The 12,026-nt window shown below is 47.9% G+C and overlaps 1 long non-coding RNA gene across 1 annotated transcript in view; it reads right to left on the bottom strand.

Moving 5' to 3' along the window:
- The window catches only part of LOC149872292 (uncharacterized), a 39,093-nt gene extending 28,119 nt beyond the window's left edge, over positions 1 to 10,974 (bottom strand). Inside the window, exons 1-2 of the long non-coding RNA XR_016440613.1 lie at positions 10,812 to 10,974; positions 9,935 to 10,090 (exon numbers count right to left, since the gene is read on the bottom strand). This is a non-coding gene — a long non-coding RNA (uncharacterized LOC149872292). The remainder of the gene's footprint in view (positions 1 to 9,934; positions 10,091 to 10,811) is intronic.
- Positions 10,975 to 12,026: the final 1,052 nt, after the last annotated feature.

Below are 12,026 nucleotides of genomic sequence, written 5' to 3'. Positions count from 1 at the left end.
CCCTGGGGGACCCCACTGCCCACGTCCTTCCAGGTCGAGAAGAACCCATCCACTACCACCCTCTGGGTGCGGCCCTCCAACCAGTTGGCGACCCATTTGACCGTGTGGGCATCGACACCACAGTCTCCCAGCTTTTTGATGAGGACAGGGTGAGAGACAGTGTCGAAAGCCTTCCGGAAGTCCAAAAAGACTACATCCACAGCAACCCCTGCGTCTAATGATTTGGTGACCTGATCGTAAAAGGCCACCAGGTTGGTCTGACAAGACCTGCCACTGATGAACCCATGTTGGTTGCCCCTGAGCATGCATTCCCCCGCAAGGCCCTCCTGGATGTGTGCCAGGATAATTTTTTCAAAGAGCTTACCCGGGATTGAGGTCAGACTAACTGGCCTGTAATTTCCCGGGTCCTCTTTTTTTCCCTTTTTGAAGATAGGGACCACATTGGCCCTCTTCCAGTCCTCCGGCACCTCGCCAGAGCACCACGAGTGCTCATAGAGCCGCGCCAGGGGTCCCGCAATGACCTCAGCCAGTTCCTGTAGAACCCTAGGGTGAAGATCGTCCGGACCAGCGGACTTGAACACGTCCAGCCTCTCCAGAAGTACCCTAACTAACTCCTCGCTAACCCTTGGCCCAGGCGTGTCTCTCTCGGGGCCCGAGGGGGGCCCAGCAGGGAGGTGGCTGAACTGGTCCCTACTTAGGAAGACAGAGGCAAAGAAATCGTTAAATATGTTAGCTTTGTCATCTGGCGTGATGACTAAGTTGCCCATCATGTCCTGCAGGGGCCCCACATTACCCGGGACCCTCTTTTTACCCCCTATGTATTTGAAGAAGGACTTCTTATTGTCCTTAATCCGGGAAGCTAGTCCTATCTCCAACTCTGCCTTGGCCCTCCTGACTGCCCCCCTACATCTTCGGGCGACTATAACATAGTCCTTCTTGGCGATGACCCCATCTCTCCATTGGGTATATGCCTCCCTTTTAGCAAGGAGACATTCCCGGATGCTCTTAGTGAGCCATGGGGGTTTATGTGCCCTCCTGCTCCCTTTGACCCTTGTTGGGATTACCTCCCTTTGGGCATGGAGGATCGTCTCCTTAAGGAGCAACCACTCACCTTCGACATCCGATTCCCTTCCCCTCTGGGTCCTCAGCGCTTCCCCAACGATCCTCCTTAGCTTGTTGAAGTCAGCCCTCCTAAAGTCTAGGGCTGTTGCCTTGCTGCAGCCCTTTGCAACCTTACGCTGGATGGTGAATTCCAGCAAGCGATGATCGCTGTCTCCCAGGTGGCCCATCACCCGCAGCCCCCTCACCAGGTCATCACCCGTGGCCAGCACCAGGTCCAACAAGGCGTCTCCCCTGGTGGGACTGTGCACCTCCTGGGTTAGATGGAGGTCCTGCACTCTGGCTAAGAACCGATGTGAGCGATCAGACTTGGCTGACTGCTCCTCCCAGCAGATGTCTGGGAAGTTCAGGTCCCCCATGATGACCACATCCTTAGCCCTCACTGCCTCTGTAAGCTGACCTAAGAATTCCTGGTCGAGCTCTTCTCCCTGGTTGGGAGGTCTATAGTAGACTCCCACCGTTAAGTCTCTCTCCCCTGGACTGCCTTTTACTCTAACCCAGAGCACCTCAGAGTGCCCCCCCTCTACCCCCTTGCTAATTAACGAGGAAGTATATTCCTCCTTGATGTAGAGTGCTACTCCTCCACCTTTCCTTCCTATCCTGTCCTTCCTGTATAGCCTATAGCCCTTGACACTCACCGCCCAGTCATGCGATGAGTCCCACCACGTTTCTGTGATCCCTACTATGTCAGGGCTGGTGACAGCTAGGAGGAGGGCGAGTTCCTCCTGCTTCTTCCCCATACTTCGAGCATTCGTGTAGAGGCATTTGAGGCCTTCAACGGTTGTGCCCACTGACCCCCTAGTCTCAGCAATGCCCCGTCCCCCATCGCTTACCTGTTTCGGACTAGATCATCTAGTCCGACCCCCTGCCATGGCAGGAAAGAGTACTGGGGTCAAACGACCCCAGAAAGGTGTTCATCTAACCTCCTCTTAAAGACCCCCAGGGTAGGAGCCTGCACCACTTCTCTTGGAAGCTGGTTCCAGACCCTAGCCACCCTGACTGTGAAGTCGCGCCTCCTGATATCTAGCCTAAATCTACCCTCTGCCAGCTTGTGACCGTTATTCCTGGTCACTGCTGGCGGTGCTCGGGGGAACAGGGACTCCCCCAATGCCTGCTGGTCCCCCCTGACTACTTTGTAACAGGCCACTAGATCCCCCTCAGCCTTCTCTTGTGGAGGCTGAACAGGTTCAGGTCCCGTAGCCTCTCCTCGTAGGGCCTGCCCTGCTGACCCCTGATCATGTGAGTGGCCTCCTCTGGACCCTCTCCATGCTGTCCGCATCCCTCTTGAAGTGCGGTGCCCAGAACTGGACGCAGTACTCCAGCTGCGGCCTGACCAGTGCCGCGTGGAGGGGGAGGATCACCTCCTTGGACCTGCTCGAGATGCATCTGTGGATGCATGATAAGGTGCGGTTGGCCTTCCTGACTGCCTCTCCACACTGCCGGCCCATGTTCATCTTGGAGTCAATGATGACTCCAAGATCCTTTTCCGCCTCTGCCCTGACGAGAAGGGAGTTCCCCAGCCTGTAGGTATGGTGCCGGTTCTTCCTCCCCAGGTGCAGCACCTTGCACTTGTCAGTGTTGAATCCCAGCCTGTTCTCATCCACCCACCCCTGTAGCCTGTCTAGGTCAGATTGCAAACTATTCCTCCCTTCTAGCATGCCCACATCCCCCCACATCTTAGTGTCATCAGCAAATTTAAACAGGTTGTTTTTTACCCCCTCGTCCAAGTCACTGATGAAGATGTTGAACAGTGCCCGAGCCCTGGGGGACCCTACTGCCCATATCTCTCCAGGTTGAAAATGACCCATCCACCACCACTCCCTGGGTGCAGCCCTCCAGCCAGTTGGCGACCCATTTGACTGTGTGGGTGTCGACACCACAGAACCCCAGTTTCTTAATGAGAACAGGGTGAGAGACAGTGTCGAAGGCCTTCCAAAAGTCCAGGAAGACAACGTCCACTGCCACCCCTGCATCTAAGGACTTGGTGACCTGGTCGTAGAAGGCCACCAGGTTGGTCTGACAGGACCTGCCGCTAACGAACCCGTGTTGGTTGCCCCTAAGCATAATCTCCCCTGCTGGCCCCTCATGGACATGTGCCAGGATAATTCTCTCAAAAAGCTTGCCCAGGATCGAGGTAAGACTAACTGGCCTATAGTTTCATGGGTCCTCCTTCTTCCCCTTTTTGAAGATGGGAACCACAATGGCCCTCTTCCAGTCCTCTGGCACCACACCAGAGCACCACGAGTGCTCATAAAGCCGTGCCAGGGGTCCCGCAATGACCTCAGCCAATTCCCTCAGCACTCCAGGGTGGAGATCATCTGGACCAGCTGACTTGAATACATCCAGTCCCTCCAGAAGCTCCCTAACTAGTTCCTCACTAACCCTTGGCCTAGGTGCGCCTCCCCTGGGGCATGAGGGGGGCCCAGAGTGGGGTGTGACTGTTCTGGTCCCTGCTTAGGGAAATGGAGGCAAAGAAATCATTAAATATGTTGGCTTTGTCATCTGGTGTGATGACCAAATTTCCTAACATGTCCTGCAGGGGCCCCACGTTACCCAGTACCTTCTTTTTACCCCCTATGTATTTAAAAAAGGACTTCTTGTTGTCCTTAATCTGGGAAGCTAGTCCCAGTTCCATCTCTGCCTTGGCCTTCCTAACTGCCCCCTGCATCCCCGAGCAACTGCAGTATAGTCCTCCCTGGTGATGGCCCTTCCTTTCCATTGGGTATACACCTCCCTTTTAGCTAGGAGACATTCCCGGATGCTTTTGGTAAAAGCCATGGGGGCTTGTGTGCCCTCCTGCTGCCTTATCTGAACCTACATCCTTTAACAGGAGAATCAACAGAGTCATTTTCTCCAGTCAGCCTGGAGACGTCATCTCAATGACTTCTGTAATGACTGGGAGAGCAAATCTTTAATACAGATGCCATTAGGGTGGCCATTATAGAGGACAGTCCGGTTGTCCTCTGTCCTCTATTGACATGAAACCTGATATGAAATATAAAGGCATCAAGTTTTGTGTCATTAGAGGACAGAGTAGTAGAAAACCGGAATGTGCTCTATGATGGCCACCCTAGATGCCATCCAATGAACACTTTACCTCCCATTCACAATCATGCAAACCACCTCAGATGTGCAATACTGGCCACAGTTGTACAATACTGCTGTGACAGCTGCTTACAAAAAATATATAGGGCAATGATTCTCAACCTTTTTTAAGACTCAGGCACACCATTTTGACTGGAGGTCCCATCCCCCCAATCCTCTGTGAACTGAGCAACATGCCATGTCAAAAACTAAATACTAAATTTATTTAATACAGTGCTTACCTCCTTGCAGAGGGGCCAAGCAGTGGGGGCACGGAGGAGCCTGAGCCTGCACTTAGCTCCTCACACCTCATGGTACTCTTCAAAAGATCTCATGGCACCCCAGGGTGCCCTGGTCCCCTACTTGAGAACCGTTCATATAGGGAACATATTTCACACATTTTGCATTGCTTTTAATGCAATTTAGCTGTTAGAAACAAGGAGAAACAGCTCGATGCAGCTGCAAGCCAAGAACTGGGTATTGTACTGAAGAAACAAGCCAAGAGCTAGAAGTCAAAAACTTGAGTTTTAATCCCAGATCTAGCATTGATTTCATGTTTCTTTAGGTAAATCACTTTATCTTTCTTCCTCAATTACTTCATCTGAATGTAGATTATAACATATTACACAAGGGGAATTCGGAGAGTTAATTAATTTCTGTTTGTATATTGCACAAAAAATCCAACTTGCTGTATTTATGCTAAATATATTTATTACTACTGGGGAGCTACGACTGTTTTAAAACTTTTTTTGCTTATTCTGAATCATCTCTCATCCTGAAAGCTAAAAGGAGTTGGGATAACTTGAGGTCTGATGCACCTCAAGGACTGTTATTATTCCAAACAAAATCAAGTACAAGACAAGATACAATAAATCTGTTAACGAGATATTTTTCCTCAGGAGGAGAAATTTTACAAGATGTTTCCATTAGAAGTAAGGTCATGGATTTACTGGGAGGTTAACTGAACAATGGTACATTAAAATGACAAAAAAGCAAATAAAGGAGCAACAGAAAAAGAAACCAACAGCAAACAACCAATGGAAAATGCAGGTAAGTACTGGCAAGTGTTTATTACTAATCTTGAGAACCCAAGTGGAAGCTCAAAAGACAAGAAAATCCTAGTTATTTTACTTTTTTATATGAAACTTGGTGCTTAGCTGTGTTAGTCTGAAGTCAGACTGAAGGAAGGGCAAGGTGGCACAAATCAGTCTCTAAGGTGGCACCTGCCCTGCCTTCTGCCACCCTTCAGTATGATGAACTTCATCCTTATGAAACAAGCAAGTGTTTTATTATATGGAAAGGAAACTATGTTAGCAACAGGTTCAATAATATCTAGGAAGAAAGGAGTAGGATTTCTGGATTCCGCATTCATATTTAATCTACCCAATTACTTGGCTTTAAATATCAAGGTATATTTATACTGAGACAATGCACTGTTATAGAAAAATATTAACAGATATTGTATCTACTGTTAACAATAGTGTAAATTATTTCTGGATGTCTATTTTAGCTTGTAGGCTTATTAGAATAAGTCATCCTAAGTAGTCAGCCAAATTCCCATCATCCTTAGTAGTCAGCCAAACTCCCTTTTGTCAAGAGCCTGGCTAAACTTTGCATGGGATTCAATTTAGCTTCTTTTTTTAGTTGTCTAGTAAATGACCTTTTTCCTTACCACTGAAACATATAAATTGTGTATATCTTGCCCTTCTCTGTCTCCTCTTTTTAAAATGCCAGATGGTTACCAGCAAGAATGTTTTGTGTGCCCAGGACTGTGGGATTTCTGGGGTATTTCTTTCGAGATCTGTGAGCTAATTCTATTAGACTATATGTTATTGGTATAAAAATTAGTTGTAAAAAGGATTGTGTGAAGCTAGATACTGTGAATGTACTCCATTTTGAATAGCTGCAGCTCTGCAACAGAGAAAAAATTCATAGAATCATAGCAGCCGGGTCGGAAGGGACCTTGCAGATCTTCAAGTCCGACCCCCGCCTGGGCGGGAGAAAAAACTGGACTCAAATGACTCCAGCCAGGTAGGCATCAAGCCTCTTCTTAAAGACCCCCAGGGTAGGAGCCAGCACCACTTTCCTAGGAAGTTGGTTCCAGCTCCTAGACACCCTGACAGTGAAGAAGTTCTTGCGGATGTCTAATCTAAACCTCCTCTCCAACAACTTGTGGCCATTGTTCCTTGTCATGCCAGGGGGTGCTAGTGGAAACAGTGTCTCCCCCAAACCCTTCAGGTCCCCCCTAGTGAGTTTATAGACGGTCACCAGGTCCCCCCTCAGCCTTCTCTTGTGAAGGCTGAACAGATTTAGGTCCCGCAGTCTTTCAATGTAGGGTTTGCTCTGTTGTCCCCGGATCATGCGGGTGGCCCTCCTCTGGACCCTCTCCATGTTGTCCACATCCCTCCTGAAATGGGGCGCACAGAACTGGATGCAGTCCTCCAGCTGTGGCCTGACCAGCGTCGCATAGAGGGGGAGGATCACCTCCCTGGATCTACTTGAGATGCACCTGTGGATGCATGACAAGGTCCGGTTAGCCCTGCCAACAGTGACCTCGCATTGTCGGCCCGTGTTCATCTTGGAGTCAATAATGACTCCAAGATCCCTTTCTGCCTCTGTGCTCTCAAGAAGGGAGTTTCCCATTCTATAAGTGTGCTGCTGGTTACTACTGCCTAAGTGCAGCACCCTGCACTTGTCAGTATTGAAACGCATCCTGTTTATGTCAGCCCACCCCTGTAACCTATCCAGATCTTGCTGCAATCTTTCCCTCCCTACCAGCGTGCTCACCTCACCCCAAATTTTGGTATCATCAGCGAATTTAAACAGGTTGTATTTCACCCCGTCATCCAAATCGCTGATGAAGAAATTGAATAGCGCAGGCCCAAGGACCGAGCCCTGGGGGACTCCGCTGCCCACTTCCCCCCAGGTTGAATATGACCCGTCCACCACCACCCTCTGAGTACGACCCTTCAGCCAATCTGCAATCCATCTGACTGTGTAGGCATCAATGCCGCAGTCGCCTAGTTTTTTAATGAGGATGGGGTGGGAGACGGTGTCAAAGGCCTTGCTGAAGTCTAGAAAGACTACGTCTATGGCGACACCTGCATCCAGTGCCTTTGTGACCTGATCATAAAAGGCGATCAGGTTGGTCTGACATGACCTGCCCCTAATGAAACTGTGCTGGTTGCCCTTGACCATCACCCCTGAAGCCGGCCCATCACAGATGTGCTCCTTGAGGATCTTCTCAAAGAGTTTCCCAAGGATAAAGGTAAGACTGACGGGCCTATAGTTGCCCGGGTCCTCCCTCTTCCCTTTTTTGAAGATGGGGACCACGTTAGCTATCTTCCAGTCATCTGGCACCTGGCCCGAGCACCACGAGCACTTGTAAAGCCGTGCCAAGGGCCCTGCAATAACCCCAGCTAGCTCCCTCAACACCCTGGGGTGGAGAGCATCTGGACCCACTGACTTGAACGCATCCAGCCCCTCCAGAAGCTCTCTAACCCGGTCCTCCCCAGCCTGAGGTCTGGAGGCGTTCCCCTCGAGTCCGTCTGACATCCCAGCGGGGAAGTCCCGGTCCCTGAACAAGAAAATGGAAGTGAAGAATTGGTTAAAGAGGTCCGCTTTCTCCTCTGACGCAACCACCAGATTGCCCAGCGTACTTTGCAGGGGCCCCACATTACCCGGTGCCTTCTTCATCCTCCCTATATATTTGAAAAAGGACTTTTTATTATCCTTGATCTTGGACGCTAGTCCTAGCTCTATGTCCACCTTAGCTTTCCTGACAGCCCCCTACAGGCCCGAGCAGAGGAGGTATACTCCTCTTTGGAGATAGTACCCCCCTTCCACTGGGTGTACATCACCTTTTTGGCAATCAGGCATTCCTGGACGCCCTTGGTGAGCCAGGGGGGCTTTCGGACACTCTTGCCCCCCTTGCTTCTTGTTGGGATGAACTCCCCTTGGGCCCTGAGTATCGTGTTAGATTAGCCTTTCAAAATGTTAGTCATGAATTCCCAGTAACTAACAGCCAACATTACCATCATAGTAAATACAACTTAGCCTTTAATATAGGCAACAATCCTTTTTTTAAAGCATGTTAACTGATTGTGGTTAATTTAGGCCTCATATTAGGACTGCATCATCTCTCAATATGAGGTTAACCAGCTAGCATGTTTTTAAATGTGTCAATGTGAACATCGAGGGTTAAACCAAGCATAATCCTACTTTAGCTAAATCGATTTTGAAAGCACTATATTTCCCCAGTTGACACAAGCCCTCAGACGTTCTGCAGAGGCGCAGCTGTATTTTGTTCAGTGGCGCTTCTCCTGGGCAGGCAAATGCCACAGCAGAAACATTGGGAGCAAATAGGCAAACTTCTCCTTTTCTGGCCAGTGATCCATGGAAAAGGACGTCCATCTTCATTGGGCTACTAAGACCGTGTTATTCCTCAGTGAGTCAGCATGAGGTCAGTTCCCCACGAAATCACAACACACCTACCAGTCTATTGCAAACACGGGCACAGCTATTAGCTCATCAGTGTCGTTAAAGATACATTTCTGGCATGGATTTTGTAGGTTTCATGGCTTTTTTGAAAAGCAAACCTACGACTTTTGATATATTGTGTAACGGGGTGGATGTGAAAGTAAACAAGCTGACTTTGGGAGCTGCCAAGTTAAACTCTGGGCTGCCTGGGAGGCAAACAGAGGACAGGAGGAAAACAACTGAAACGTGGCAACTCTCAAGATCAGAGTGAAGAAGTCTTTCAATCTACCCCCTCCACCTGGCTATTGAAGTTTCCCCCTTCCCATCTCCTAACAAAGTTTGGAGAGCAACAGCTGAGTTTACAAGTACCATGTTCAGAGCTGCCCATTTTTGTCATGCCACTAACATTATTTGCACCAAAATCGTTAAATCAAGACTCAAAGAAAGATCATGGGAGACGGCAACTGTTGTGATGACACAACCTGATACCTTTCGCTCCTTGGCTAAAGAATTCTTCCAGTAAGGTAACCTAAAATATTTCTGAAAGGAGGGGCTTTTTTCTTTGTCTGTCTGATTCTTTTTAAATATGTACACAGTACACTTATGGGATCTTCTAATGTTTCCCTCCTTCCTTGGTATTTTCACACTAGCCATTTCAGGAATACCATCTTTCATTTCTGTGAGCTCTCCCAGGCTTTAATGGAAGGAGTAAATACCACTGTATTTTTAATTCTTTTACAAACTCATATTCTCTCCCACTGTTTATTCAGGCATGAGAGAAGAGGTGTGAACTGAAACAAATAGGACAGAATTTTAAGCAGCCTGGAAAAAGCCCTTCTCTCAATTTTAATTGTACAAACCTACAGCTGCCTGTAGAGTCATTCAGAAAAAAACAGGGAAGCCAAGTTTCTAATGGAGAATAGGGAACAGGGGGAAAAAAAGAGGTGGTCTTGTAAGCTTTTTTTATGCATCATGAAAGCTGAAAATAGCACCATTTTTTCTCCTTTCCAGATTGCTTATTAAGGGAATGATCTGGTATTTTTCTCTAGGCTTACAAGGTATTACAAAATTTAGATAGTTCCTTTCTCAGTGAAGTTCTTTCAGATCTGGGCAGACATTGAGCTTTTTATGTAGTAAGAAGAAAAGGCAGCAGGCAAGAAGCATGAAAGAGACTGCATGACTAAGGAGGAAAGGAAACTGAAAGGAAGAAAAGACACACTCACAGATAACTAGCTTCTACTTCGCCATTTACCAGTTATCACCTGCATCCTGAGGACAATTAAGAACATGAAGGGCTGACCCGCAGCCGTCACTCACAGAAGCTGCATCATTGTAGGTAGAGCCGGGGTTATACCTGCCAGAAGAGCCTCCAGCTCCAGCAATGTGAATATTGTGCCTGTCTCTCTCTCTGCATCAGAAAATAAGTATGTGTTACACATAATTCTGGGCAATGCAAAGCCATATGTCAGTGTATTCAATACATTCAGTGCAAATTCATACATCATGATGGGAAATACTATTACTCGTATTCAGAACGTTTGGATTTAAAGTAAAGTTACTTGGACTTGTGAAGCAGCCCATACACGTCCCATGACTCTTCCTCTCCCTAGTCAGTCCCCTTGACATTCATCCTTGGGAAGGATGGGTGGAAGGGCCTCTGTTTTTCATTCCCCAGCATCTTAAAGGTGTACTGTGGCAAAGCCCTCAACATCCATTTGTGCAATGACTGTTCTAGAGCCATGGGATCCAGTTCTCTTCTGGTAGGCTCCTCAGCACAGAAGAATAGGGGCCTTATTTTTAATACTTTTTTGTATGGCATTGATAAGCAAAGGCCGACTCAGCTTGTCTCGGCAGAGCATCGTGTCCTTTATATAGCACTTCAGACACTTCTAAATGGCATCTACTCCTGAGCTAGATAGTAGGGAACAGCAGCATTAGTTGCACAGGTAGTCTTACAGGGCAGGGAACTAAGGATAGGGACACACAATCAGTTTACTACACTCAAAGGAGAAGGAGCTTTATCAGGCTTGTTACTCGGATAACTGCCTCATGGTATGTGGAACCTAAGCCATGGTAGCTTGGACCCCAATGAAAAAAGAAATATGTTATGGTGGTTTACTTCCACTTACCATGGGGTAAGAGCATGCACCTGAGCAGTTAGCATAGCGCAGCGGGTGTCTGGTAAAGCCCTTGTCTCCTTTACCGAACGGTCCTCCGGATGCTCACACCTGGTGTTATATGAAGGAACCTGATGTCTTTGCTGCTGTGAGGTAGATATAACCAGGCAGCTTATTGCAGATTAGTGTCTTCAGTGGGACAATTAAAGATCAGGGTCCTGGCAATAACTAACAGCTCTTGTAAAAAAGAGAGGTTTGTTCTGTGGCACTTGGCCAAAATCTCCCTCCTCCCCCATTTGTGCCATTTGCCATGTGGCTGTTGCACTCCTGTGGTTTTGTAAGATATTTGAGGATGCTTCAGGGCAAAAGTTGCTTCTAGCATTAATCATCACCAGAGACTGAACCTTTGATCACCAAGGTCAGCACACATTTAGCCAACTATATTAGATCTAACATCTGCCTAATGACAGCTATGTGAGTGGGATGGCTGACACCCAGTACACTAAATGCATGTGCTTATTATTATACAGCTAGGGATGATTTCACTCACCACTGAAAGGCAGCCACTTCTGGTGTGCAACACAGCAGCAGCTTAACAGCGCACAAAAGGGATGCCTGTCTTTTTGCGACAGGAAGTGAAGGGCTGGCAAGTGTGTCACATTTAGCCCAGGCTGTGTTGTGAAGCTGTCTCTGCTCTATAGAAAATGATGCGTCTCAGGTGGCTAGTCAGATAACCCAGTGCACATCCAGCTCTGGGAATTTCATTTTCATTTTTGGGTTCACGACAAAACGGTGACAAGTTCCTGTGACTAGAGCAGTGATTCTCAACCAAGGTGGCACACCACTGCTAAGTGTGCAGACACAGTTAACATGATAAACCCCGAGGTTTCAAACAGAAATCCAGCATTAAAAACATTCTGACCTGCTGTGGGCTTTCTGAGTTCTCTGCAACTGAAAACCTGCTCTATTATTGTTCTGTATTAAAAAAATACAAAACAAAACTCAGAGCTGACATTTTCCAAAGTGGCGCCTGAAATCTAATGAAGTTGAGCGCCACTGGATTAGATCCCCCTCCTCTCCACAGGCTGCAGAAGGAATCAACCTACCCAGGCTCATACTCAAGCCCTCCTTTGCCATGCAGCCTGAGACCCCAGCTACACGTTACATATAGCATGCAATTTACAGGTGAGTCACAATAAATTCAGGCTGGCCACAAGTGCAAAATAA

The sequence above is a fragment of the Crocodylus siamensis genome, chromosome 2 (assembly GCF_052110815.1).
Source record: "Crocodylus siamensis isolate JL-2025a chromosome 2, ASM5211081v1, whole genome shotgun sequence".
Taxonomy (NCBI): domain Eukaryota; kingdom Metazoa; phylum Chordata; order Crocodylia; family Crocodylidae; genus Crocodylus; species Crocodylus siamensis.
This window is presented reverse-complemented; position numbering and strand designations above follow the sequence as displayed.